Below are 13,035 nucleotides of genomic sequence, written 5' to 3'. Positions count from 1 at the left end.
ACTGCATGCCGATCTCAGGTGAGTCACTCGCAAACAGCATGCTGGGGGTTGTAGTGCATTCACCCTTAACAGGGTGACTTTTTGGCCTCCAGTGGCTTCCGAGCACCGGTTTATTAACTTTGCTTTGTCCAATAATGTTTATAGCCCTCCAGTGGGTTTCTTGTAAAAAAACTGGCGTCGTTCTGGAAATTTCACCGTGCTGCTTCTCAAGTCGGCATGGTTCCAGCTCGCAGACCCACTGCTTCGTTGATGTGGGCGGTGCATCACTCCACGGCCGGGCTGCCGTGTTAGAAATATTCACAAGTTTGCCCTGTGCATGAGGACGCGACTCCTTAGTGAAATGATTCAAAATCCTTTATTCACACACTGCCAGCAGTTTTAAACAAGTCATCTTCCATAATCCCTGACGCGTTTCGAGGCAGCATGCCTCTTCTTCATAGGGAAAGCAACCAGTGCACGGATGTGCACCAGACCTTTTTATTCCTTACCACTGCATGCCGATCTCAGGTGAGTCACTCGCTGGGGGTTGTAGTGCATTCACCCTTATGGCAGTGTGTGAATAAAGGATTTTGAATCATTTCACTAAGGAGTCGCGTCCTCATGCACAGGGCAAACTTGTGAATATATATATATATATATATATATATATATATATATATATATATATATATATATATATATATATATATATATATATATATATATATATACTAGCAGCCCGCTCCAGCGTTGCCTGGGGCAGAAGGGGGCTGGGGGCTGCATTTTTAGCCCGGGGCAGAAGGTGGCTGGGGCAGCATGTTGTCGAGCGGTGCATCCGCCCCCTGCCCCGACTCCCTCCCGCCCCCCCGCCTCCCACCTCCCGCGTTTCACCCGCCCACCGCCCGACTCCCTCCCGCCCCCCCGCCTCCCGACTCTCGCCCCCCTCCCGCCCCGACTATGTCCTTTCCTTACCTAACCCGCCGCTCCTCCTCTTCATGTCACCACCGCTCATCACTGCACCACTGCACCGCCGCCCCGCCGCTCCTCCATGACGCCGCCGCTCCTCCATGATGCCGCCGCTCCTGCTTCGTCGTCATGACGCACGTCACATCGCGGCCAGCGCTAGGTCCCGGCCGGCGCTACTTTCAGGGGACTACTTTGTTTTGAAAAATTTTTTTTTTAATTTGCTTTTTTTAAAAATTTATATAGCCTATGTCCATCTGTATCGGTGTGTATATTGGCGCTGTGGTTCCCGAGATTACCTTGCCTAAAGGTGAAAGTTCTCTTTTTATATTAGTAGTATAGATAGATATAGATCAACCGTAAAATAAAATTGCCTTTTTCAAAATGAAACAAAACTTACAGGAAGATGGAAAATAATGATTATTTTTGTAAACTTCCACTTTATTGATCGGTTCAGCTGCACCATTTGCAGTTTTGCACCATTTGGTCCATGGTAAATCCAGCCATGGAAATTTCAGTGGTGCCCCCTTCCCTGGAAGCCCTAAGCAGGGCGTATTTTGCTTGGCTAATCCTGCCCTGTGCTTTATAAAAGATGTGATTGCTTTGGCCTCTCTGCTTAGGATGCATGCAGCATGGGGGGAAGGCAGGTGTGAGAGACGCAGAATATCCATGAGAGGAGAGAGGAAAGATTCCCCAGGACGGGTCATTTAATGTTATTGAAAAGGGTGTGCAGCGCTGGTGTTTCGCTTCCTCTGGCGCGCGTTTCATCCAATAACAGAAATGAAGTCCGTCTGCTGTTTTCATTAACTTGCAGTTCCATTAATATTCAGCAGCTGCGTCTCCCGGTGGGACCTGGAATGTATTAAAAAATGGAAATCTCCTCAGGTGCAGACCTTCTTTCACCCCCTGTGGTATAGGCTGTGGGAAACACTGAAAGCAGTGTCTCTGCGTGACATTTGCATCGGGGCACCCCCCTGCCAAGAAGGTGACACAGCTCAGTGGGTTAACACGCCAGCTACCACACTGCATATATCTTCTAAACCACTGAGGCAACGTGAAGCAGGGTAGGCTCACGCCTTTTACCATACCAAGATTTACAAAAGAGGGCCTGCAAACACTAAAATGGTTATGTAGCCCCAGGATACCAAGTGAGCTTTAAAAGCTGAATGAAACCACGTTCCTTATCCTCCGGCGTGATGGGGTGCATAAAAAACATATCAGCCCTGAAAGCCACATCAAACGTTTTAAGGCTAGAAAGGAAAAAATGACTTTGATGTTTTAAAAAGTACCTAATCCCACACTTATGCTTGGTGTTGTCACGCACTTTCTGGAATCACTCGCTTCTCTCTCTGTAGCTGACGTTGTGACCCCTCCCCTCCCCCTGAAGTTGTTGTTACACATGTTTCCTGCCTCCCAGAACTTGCAGCACACTTCCCCTCCCCTCTCCCTCATTCCCTCTCTCTCTGCACTGATCCTCTGCTGGGCTGTGCACATCCCTATAGCAGGCGGGACTGGCGCAGCAGCGCGTTCACCTGAAGAGAGGCAAAACGCGGAGAGATTTCCTCTGCGTTTTGCCATTTTTTCACCGATGGTCAGTGTTGGCAGCTCCAAGGGCGTGAGCTATAAAATACAAATAAACAGACTCACGCTAGTAAGAGCGATAGTTTCCTTGCAGGCATCAGCCAATACCTTATAAAAACGGGGCAGATATAAAACGAAGAAAAAGTAGTCCCCTTTGCTGAAACAATACTAAAACGCCCAGGTTCTTTCCCGATGTCATCACGCAGACGTCGCGGCCGGCGCTACTTGCAAGGGACTACTTTATTTTTATTCCTAATTTTTTAAACAACGTATATTTTTTATTTTTATATAGCCTATGTCCTTCTGCTTGCCCGAGGTTTTCAAAGATGTCTTGGGGGTTTGGGTTGGTGGTGTACTTTTCGAGTTTACCTGGCTCAAAGGACACAGTTCTCTCTTTATAATAGTAGTATAGATATATATATAAACATGGTATTCAAACATACGCAGTGAAAGGTAATAAAGTCATTTGGTGCTGGGGAGGAGGATAAAGTTTGATCTTGCTTGGTAAGGAATCTGCCTGGAAATTGACCACGAGAGTTGGATCTTTGGGAGGTGAAAGTAAATTGCATGCTCTATCTGAGGTTCTTGGTGAGTGGTAGAGACTTGAGGTCTCGTTTGAAACAGGAGAAGGAAGGGTTGCAGCGTAGATCTTTATGGAGTGAGTTCCAGATTTTAGGGGCATTTCCTGAGAAGGATCGTGTCTTGGATGATTTTCTTTTTAGTTTACGGGTATGAGGAGGAGCGTGTTGGAGCTTCTCAGAATCCAGTTTTCCCCTGCTCATGATAGTTTAGAATCTAGATTTTTGGGGGTTGCAGAATGGAGAGCTTTGTGTGCGATATATGTAGTTTTGTAGCAGCACCTTCCTTCGATAGAGAGCCAAGAGAGACTTTAGAGAGCTGGGGACATGTGGTTGAAGCATTTGGTTCATGTTATGAAGCTGGCAGCCACATTGAGGATTGAGGTTAAAGGCTGGAGGTGGCATTTGGGGGTTCCTGTTAGGGTTTGATTTCCGTAGTCAAGTTTCAAGAGGACTAGAGTTTGGACCACTGTTTTAAAATCTTCAGGTGGGATAAACTGTTTGATTTTCTTTAGATGCTTTAGCGTGTGGAATGTACCTCTGGCAGTGTTCTTGATGTGATCTTTCATTAATAGGTTTGTGTCTAGGGTAATACCTAGGAACTTGGCAGATTTGGATAGTGAGATAGGGTTGTTTAGTGAATCCAAGTTTTTGAACCATTCAGGGATGGGTAGTGGATTGTTCTTTGGGGAGATGAGTAGTTCAGTCTTGTTAGGGTTTAGTTTCAGGTGAATTGTCAAAAGCGAGGTTTGAATCTTCGATAGTGTAGCATTAAGATTGTATATGTCGCTGGGGGGATTCTATTCTGTAGTAGAGTGTAGTGTCATTGGCATATAGGTGATATTTGATACACACTTGGTTTAGGATTGCTGTGAGGGATTCCATGAAGAGATTGAATAGGGCTGGTGAGAGCATGGAACCTTGAGGTACTCCTTGAGTTACTGGTGCAGGGTTCGAGAAACATCTGTTAATTTTTATTTGTTGGGAGCGATGTTGAAGATTTGATGTGAACCATCTCAGAACCGTGCCGTTGATACCATTGCGTTTCTGGAGTGTCTCCAGTAAGGCCTGGTGGTGTACTGTATCAAATGCTGCTGATAATCTGAGGAGTTTTGTTTACACTGAAACCATTACCTAGAACAACACAGTTTAAAGTGCTCAACGTGTGGGATCGTGCAGCTCATGCAAAACAAAGAGACAAATATCAAGGCAGAATGAAGAAAGTGATGCATGCAGACGTGAGATGGGATGATCAACTGAGGAGATGGAGGGTAGACATGATGGAGGGAGTGGGGTTATATCCTGCCATAATGAGTGAAGGGAATGATACTGGAAGAGAGAGAAACAAAGGCAAAAGGAATAATACGGGACATGGGTTTGACAACAAGTGACAGCCTTTTAGACAGACTCTTACCCCGGTATAATCAGTCATGCACTGGAAACGGGGGAGGTATAGATTCTACCACAAGCTCTGGAGGTGCCTCAGCCCTAGTGGCTTTGAGCCCTGGTGTTGTTGTAGTCATATGGACAGGCATGACACAAACTGTATCAGGAAGGAATATGGGAGTGTGTGATCTTCCGGGAACTGAAATTTTAATTTGGCTTTAAAGACTCTGGATGCTCTTACAGTACCGGTCACCATTGAACCTAGAGTCTCCATGAATGACCGTAGTTCAGTTGGAATGGAAGTAAAAAAAAATGCCTGTTCGTACAGAGTGAGGACATCAGAGAGGAGAGTAGACAGCTTTAATGTGCAATTTGTCCCATTAACTCCAATGCATGTGATTACACCTTTGCGCAGCATGTACATTCCTCTTGGCAATACAGAGTGGATTTGAAACCATAAGGTATTTTCCTGGATTAGTAGGTTTAGATTCACATATATGGGAAACACTCCCATATGTATGGGGCAGTACGTCTCAAGAGAGTGCTCCTGCACAAAGAGCCGCTCAGGGCAAACACATATTTGATGTTCAAAATTTAGAGCAATTCTTGAAAGCACACAATGTTAATTCAAATGAGAGTCAGAGTACAGAGACACGTTACGTTACCATAAAATTGGCTGTAAAGGTGGTTTTGATTGATGTGGTAAAATTAAAAACAGAATTAAATTAAATGATAGGCGGAAGCCTAAAGCTTAACTGAATAGATACTTACCAACCAAAGAAATTTCTATTTATGAGCAAGATGTCACTAGGAGAGCAAGACAGGCTCATAAGGAATTATCAGACTTGGCTCAAAGATAGGACATTGACATAGAACAGACAAAAGCTTTTGAGAAGAATCACACACTTGCATTCAGTGATCAGGACATAGAGACCCTGAGGTTACCAGGGCTGTAGACTCAAATCCAAGAATTGTGTGCATTCGGATTTGAAGCACATTAGACAAATGTGAAGAAAGATGGGCTAAGAGAAAGGACTCCAAAAGAGTAACAGGAGAACTACCTTCTTTAGCAGAAAGGGGATCCAGTGTTATGGCTTTCCCTTTGCGATAAGTACCAAGTGGAGGTTATGTGCCTTGGAGTAGAGGTGATCTTGTGGCATTTACTAATGATTTGCTGAGGGTGAAAGAGAAGACTGAGGAGTGGTACAAACAGGTCGATCGATTTGTGAAAATATCGAAGGTGTTATGGATGGATTTGAATACGCTGGTTAAGACTGTGGTTCCTAGGGATTTGTGTTCCGGATGTAAGATAGATCCAAAAGGACCTGAAGAAGAACCAGAGAGAGACCTGGTGACACATGGACCATCATCTGTAGTGAGGAAGAAATACGATCAGGTGGTTACTTGGCTGAAGTCCAAGGTGCCCCCGTAAGACATTGATTGAGTTAAGATTGACAAGATGTATCAAGAACCTATGGAATCGTTTCATGCATTTTTTTAATGCATAGTGGGATGGACACCCTAGAACCCTAGGTGATAGGACAATTTGTGTCTAGATGTGTGACTGGCTGGAGACCTGAAATTAGCATGATGATGCAAAAGCATTTGATTTGCTGGCATAATAAATAAATCGGTCAACAAAATTCTGCACTATGCTAAATAATGTTGTGATGATCTTGAGATGAAGCATCAGAAATTGAAGGAGAAGTTGATGATGGTGCAGATGAAGGTGGCTCAAAGAGGGAGTCAAAGTCAGCCTTATGTTTGGAATACCATCTATATGCATGGAGTCTTTCAGTCAGTGGCTCTAGTTAAACAAGGTAGGGGATTTCAGGGGCAGAGAAAAGGGAAGAGGTGCTCCCATAGATCCCAAGACTGAGATTGATGTTGCAATTTTAAAGAGGTCTAATCCATGTCACTATTGCAATAAATTGGGGCATTGGAAGCGTGAATGTCGTCTTAATCCCGTAAATCAAGAGAAGATTGGAGGGTTTAGTCAGCTGCAGGGTAATGTTATACAACCTCAGAGTAGATAAATGGAAAAATGAATTTAATAAGTGGGCCCAATGCGAGGGGGAGGTTCGACTACAAATGTCGCATAGAACAGGTAATGAACAGGCACTAGAGAGGGCGAGAGCCTGGGAAAGATTAGTCATAGAACTTGCACTCCCTGCAGACGAGGATGAGGAAACCCCTGCACATAGCCCTGGGACACACTGGCCATAGTATATAGAGATGAATGTAGATCACCTTGCATAGTTTGGTTGCCAGCTGCTGCCCCCTTCCTGTGAAGTGAGACGACCCATACCACATAGTATCCATGGGTCCAATTGCTAGATATGACCAGAGATGTCAACCTATTTCCATCCCAACGGGGTTCCAACGTGTTATGCCTGGGGGGAGGGGGTGGGTGGTATTGGTTGAGGGAGGAGGGGGATGTAGTTGGTGTAGGGGGTAAAGGATTAGTGGAGGTGAGAAGGGGGGGTCACCTAGGGGGTTGGGTCGACTGTCCGCATCTGGAGACACTGCTATTATTGCCTCGGAGCACAAGGAATGAGTGTACACATTTTCCTATTGAATAAGATGCTTATCCAAGTGCTTGCCTTGTTCTGAACTGATGAAAACGGCAGAGATGCGGTACTGATGTAACGCCTAGTATGCTTTTGTGCTTTCAACTCAATAAAACATTTTTTTTTAAATGTTAGACAACCTCAGAGTGTGCCCAGACCGAGATCTCAAAATTCAGTTGGTCTTCAAGGTCCAGTAATACAAGCGCCACAACCCCCAATGCCACAGCAAGCTGTAGGTAACTCTCAATTCCACCAGATCACAGACATGAGTGAGAATCAGAATGTGTCCAACATTAATAAACCGTCCCAACATTTCCCCATGTTTGAGACTTCTAACAAATACAGTTCAGATCAGTCCTCATGATGGTGCCAGAGGGGGAGGAAAAATGTACACTTGGCACACTCTTAGAGGTGGACCAGAATGAGCTATATGTGGACCATATGTTGATGCTGACGTACATGGTCACAATGTCACTCTCCTGATCGACACTGGTGCTACCTGCTCTACTGGTGGAACGATTTACAAAAGGGGGTGGTGATGAACAGAGTGTCTGAATTAAGCAGACCACTCTTACCCAGTCCAAAGATCAGGGCTTGATCCATCACCATTATTTATCTCACTGCCCCATCCCAGCTCAGAACCTGGCTATATGCAAATCAGTCTGTCCCTGGCCCAGTGCATCATGGGAACAGGGCAGACTAAACTACCAAGCCAATTCTTCACCAGAAAGGAGACAAGCTACCGGGGACCGGTTTCTGGCATTTCAGCCGTCTTCCGCCCGGCTTGCTTGAATCCTGATGGAGCAGTGAGAAAGGGACTCATGTCTGAGTATACCCTGCCACACCTATAGTGGCCAAAAACGATTTACAAAAGGGGGTGGTGATGAACAGAGTGTCTGAATTAAGCAGACCACTCTTACCCAGTCCAAAGATCAGTGCTTGATCCATCACCGTTATTTATCTCACTGCCCCATCCCAGCTCAGAACATGGCTATATGCAAATCAGTCTGTCCCTGGCCCAGTGCATCATGGGAACAGGGCAGACTAAACTACCAAGCCAATTCTTCACCAGAAAGGAGACAAGCTACCGGGGACCGGTTTCTGGCATTTCAGCCGTCTTCGGCCCGGCTTGCTTGAATCCTGATGGAGCAGTGAGAAAGGGACTCATGTCTGAGTATACCCTGCCACACCTATAGTGGCCAAAAACGATTTACAAAGGGGGTGGTGATGAACAGAGTGTCTGAATTAAGCAGACCACTCTTACCCAGTCCAAAGATCAGGGCTTGATCCATCACCGTTATTTATCTCACTGCCCCATCCCAGCTCAGAACCTGGCTATATGCAAATCAGTCTGTCCCTGGCCCAGTGCATCATGGGAACAGGGCAGACTAAACTACCAAGCCAATTCTTCACCAGAAAGGAGACAAGCTACCGGGGACCGGTTTCTGGCATTTCAGCCGTCTTCGGCCCGGCTTGCTTGAATCCCGATGGAGCAGTGAGAAAGGGACTCATGTCTGAGTATACCCTGCCACACCTATAGTGGCCAAAAACGATTTACAAAAGGGGGTGGTGATGAACAGAGTGTCTGAATTAAGCAGACCACTCTTACCCAGTCCAAAGATCAGGGCTTGATCCATCACCGTTATTTATCTCACTGCCCCATCCCAGCTCAGAACCTGGCTATATGCAAATCAGTCTGTCCCTGGCCCAGTGCATCATGGGAACAGGGCAGACTAAACTACCAAGCCAATTCTTCACCAGAAAGGAGACAAGCTACCGGGGACCGGTTTCTGGCATTTCAGCCGTCTTCGGCCCGGCTTGCTTGAATCCTGATGGAGCAGTGAGAAAGGGACTCATGTCTGAGTATACCCTGCCACACCTATAGTCGCCAAAAACGATTTACAAAAGGGGGTGGTGATGAACAGAGTGTCTGAATTAAGCAGACCACTCTTACCCAGTCCAAAGATCAGGGCTTGATCCATCACCGTTATTTATCTCACTGCCCCATCCCAGATCAGAACCTGGCTATATGCAAATCAGTCTGTCCCTGGCCCAGTGCATCATGGGAACAGGGCAGACTAAACTACCAAGCCAATTCTTCACCAGAAAGGAGACAAGCTACCGGGGACCGGTTTCTGGCATTTCAGCCGTCTTCGGCCCGGCTTGCTTGAATCCTGATGGAGCAGTGAGAAAGGGACTCATGTCTGAGTATACCCTGCCACACCTATAGTGGCCAAAAACGATTTACAAAAGGTGGTGGTGATGAACAGAGTGTCTGAATTAGGCAGACCACTCTTACCCAGTCCAAAGATCAGGGCTTGATCCATCACCGTTATTTATCTCACTGCCCCATCCCAGCTCAGAACCTGGCTATATGCAAATCAGTCTGTCCCTGGGCCAGTGCATCATGGGAACAGGGCAGACTAAACTACCAAGCCAATTCTTCACCAGAAAGGAGACAAGCTACCGGGGACCGGTTTCTGGCATTTCAGCCGTCTTCGGCCCGGCTTGCTTGAATCCTGATGGAGCAGTGAGAAAGGGACTCATGTCTGAGTATACCCTGCCACACCTATAGTGGCCAAAAACGATTTACAAAAGGGGGTGGTGATGAACAGAGTGTCTGAATTAAGCAGACCACTCTTACCCAGTCCAAAGATCAGTGCTTGATCCATCACCGTTATTTATCTCACTGCCCCATCCCAGCTCAGAACCTGGCTATATGCAAATCAGTCTGTCCCTGGCCCAGTGCATCATGGGAACAGAGCAGACTAAACTACCAAGCCAATTCTTCACCAGAAAGGAGACACCCTACCGGGGACCACCCCTTGTTGTTTAATTATTTTGTCCACCATAAGCGTGGAAGGGTATACTCAGATGTGAGTCCCTTGCTCATTGCACAATCAGGATTCAAGCAAGCCGGGCCGAAGACGGCTGTAATGCCAGAAACCGGTCCCCGGAAGCTTGTTTCCTTCCCAGTGAGAGAATTGGCTTTGTAGTTTGGTTTGCCCTGTTCCCATCATGCACTGGGACAGGAACAGACTAATTTGCATATAGCCAGGTTCTGAGCTGGGATGGTGCAGTGAGCTAAAAAACGGTGTTGGATCAAGCCCTGATCTCTTGACTGGGTGAGAGTATTCTGCTTAATTCAGAAACTCTGTCCATCACCACCCCTTGTTGTTTAATTTTTTTTTCCACCATAAGCGTGGAAGGGTATACTCAGATGTGAGTCCCTTGCTCATTGCACCATCAGGATTCAAGCAAGCCGGGCCGAAGACGGCTGTAATGCCAGAAACCGGTCCCCGGAAGCTTGTTTCCTTCCCAGTGAGAGAATTGGCTTTGTAGTTTGGTTTGCCCTGTTCCCATCATGCACTGGGACAGGAACAGACTAATTTGCATATAGCCAGGTTCTGAGCTGGGATGGTGCAGTGAGCTCTAAAAAACGTTGTTGGATCTAGCCCTGATCTCTTGATTGGGTGAGAGTATTCTGCTTAATTCAGAAACTCTGTCCATCACCACCCCTTGTTGTTTAATTATTTTGTCCACCATAAGCGTGGAAGGGTATACTCAGATGTGAGTCCCTTGCTCATTGCACCATCAGGATTCAAGCAAGCCGGGCCGAAGACGGCTGTAATGCCAGAAACCGGTCCCCGGAAGCTTGTTTCCTTCCCAGTGAGAGAATTGGCTTTGTAGTTTGGTTTGCCCTGTTCCCATCATGCACTGGGACAGGAACAGACTAATTTGCATATAGCCAGGTTCTGAGCTGGGATGGTGCAGTGAGCTAAAAAACGGTGTTGGATCTAGCCCTGATCTCTTGACTGGGTGAGAGTATTCTGCTTAATTCAGAAACTCTGTCCATCACCACCCCTTGTTGTTTAATTATTTTGTCCACCATAAGCGTGGAAGGGTATACTCAGATGTGAGTCCCTTGCTCATTGCACCATCAGGATTCAAGCAAGCCGGGCCGAAGACGGCTGTAATGCCAGAAACCGGTCCCCGGAAGCTTGTTTCCTTCCCAGTGAGAGAATTGGCTTTGTAGTTTGGTTTGCCCTGTTCCCATCATGCACTCGGACAGGAACAGACTAATTTGCATATAGCCAAGTTCTGAGCTGGGATGGTGCAGTGAGCTAAAAAACGGTGTTGGATCTAGCCCTGATCTCTTGACTGGGTGAGAGTATTCTGCTTAATTCAGAAACTCTGTTCATCACCACCCCTTGTTGTTTAACTACTGGTGGAATAGCAGAGGTTCCAACCTACACCTCCCAGAAAGAACAATCCAAATTGTAGGAGTTGCAAATAAGAAATTGTCAAGCCCCTTGTCCAAAAAAGTATCTGTGAAGATAGGGACATTTGAAGATAATCATCAATTTGTGTGGTGTGATTCTTGTCTCGTGTGTCTACTAAGACATGATCTATTGGGCAAGTTAAATTGTACCATCTACTGCAACACAGAAGGCATTGAGCTTCAAACGCATGATGAGGACATTGCCTTTAAACTGGCAAATCAAAATTTGCATGTCTCATTGTCCCAATGTTGATGATAAAAGACTTACTGGTAGACCTAAGAGATATGGTGAAATATATCTATTCTGGGATTTTTTGGGAAAGTATATTAGACTCATCAAAGGAGTTGAACCTGCCTGTAGCCAGGTTCAACAAATTCTGAATTCCCTAGAACCCCACAGTATAATCTGATGCCCAAGTCGGGTGCTGGGATTACACCTGTAATCAAGACCATGATTGAGCAAGGTAGTTTTAAAGAAATCCTGGGAAATACTTGTAAACTATATATATATATATATATATATATATATATATATATATATATATATATATATATATATATATATATATATATATATATATATATATATATATATATATATATATATATATATATATATATATATATATATATATATTTATTGATTTATTTTCACAATAAGTTTTGAAACAAAGATACAGTACAGCTTAATATTGACTGTGGTTGATGTTGATATCAGGTCCATATACATGCAGAAGTAATCAAAACAAACATTAGTTATGACAATCCTGAATAATGGGGGGAAAATGAAGTGCTTATACATCACTGTCGAGTCAGTGTCTACCCAATGGACGCTTGCGTTCCCCTGCTTGTCCATATACTTGTAGGAGTATGTAGCTGTGGGGCGGCATGTCTCTCATGTCCTGCGGTGCTAATAGACACGAGTGAAACTGCTGCCATATGTCAAGGGGTCTGAAGGCAGGTGGTTGCATCAGTGCATATATGTTGCTGATCGTTTTGCAATATGTCATGCTGCGTAACCATGTTTTCAAAGTGGGTGAGAAATTGCTACCCCAATTTATGGCTACTTCTCCTTTGGCAATGAGGAGTGCGATTGTGACAAAGCGTCTTTTGGGTTTAGGGAGCTCATGCATGTACCCCAATAAGCGCCACCAGCGGGGAGGGTGCAAGGTCCATCTCTATTATACAGGAGAGTTCTGCAAAGACCACACTACAATACCTAGCAATCCTAACACATGCCCATGCCATGTGGGCAAAATCTGCCTCTGGGGAGTGACATCTGGGACATGTGTGGGAGCGGGAAGGGTCAATGCAGTGTAGCCTCTTGGTGTCATGTATGCTCGCCAAAGAAACTTGTAATACAGCAACTTGTGCCGGTGATTAGGAGAAACCTGGCGTATTTTTGTACAGCAGGGGATCCACTGTGAGTCAGAGATGGGATGGCCCAGGTCCCGCTCCCAGGCGACATGCACTCCAGTATCCCAACTAGGGAGAAGGAACACTGCAGCCTTGTATAGCTTGGACACAAGGTGGAGTCCACTTGTGTCTTTAATGATTATTGTCAGAATAGGAAATTCAGGGGGTTCTAGCAGGTAACTGGGGATACAGGTCCTAAGAGCCCTCTGCAGTCTTTGCAATATGAAGTGGTTCATTACTGTGGCCTCACCGAAAGTACATGTAATTCACCTAGTATGGG

The 13,035-nt window shown here is 45.6% G+C and overlaps 1 protein-coding gene across 7 annotated transcripts in view; it reads right to left on the bottom strand.

Moving 5' to 3' along the window:
* LOC147685342 (uncharacterized) overlaps positions 1–13,035 on the bottom strand; it is an 873,295-nt gene that overhangs the window by 795,949 nt on the left and 64,311 nt on the right. The gene's annotated exons all lie outside the window — the stretch shown is intronic.

This window comes from Lissotriton vulgaris, chromosome 10 (assembly GCF_964263255.1).
Source record: "Lissotriton vulgaris chromosome 10, aLisVul1.2, whole genome shotgun sequence".
NCBI lineage: Eukaryota > Metazoa > Chordata > Amphibia > Caudata > Salamandridae > Lissotriton > Lissotriton vulgaris.
The sequence above is the reverse complement of the archived record's forward strand: the minus strand, read 5'-3'. Positions and strand labels throughout refer to the sequence as shown.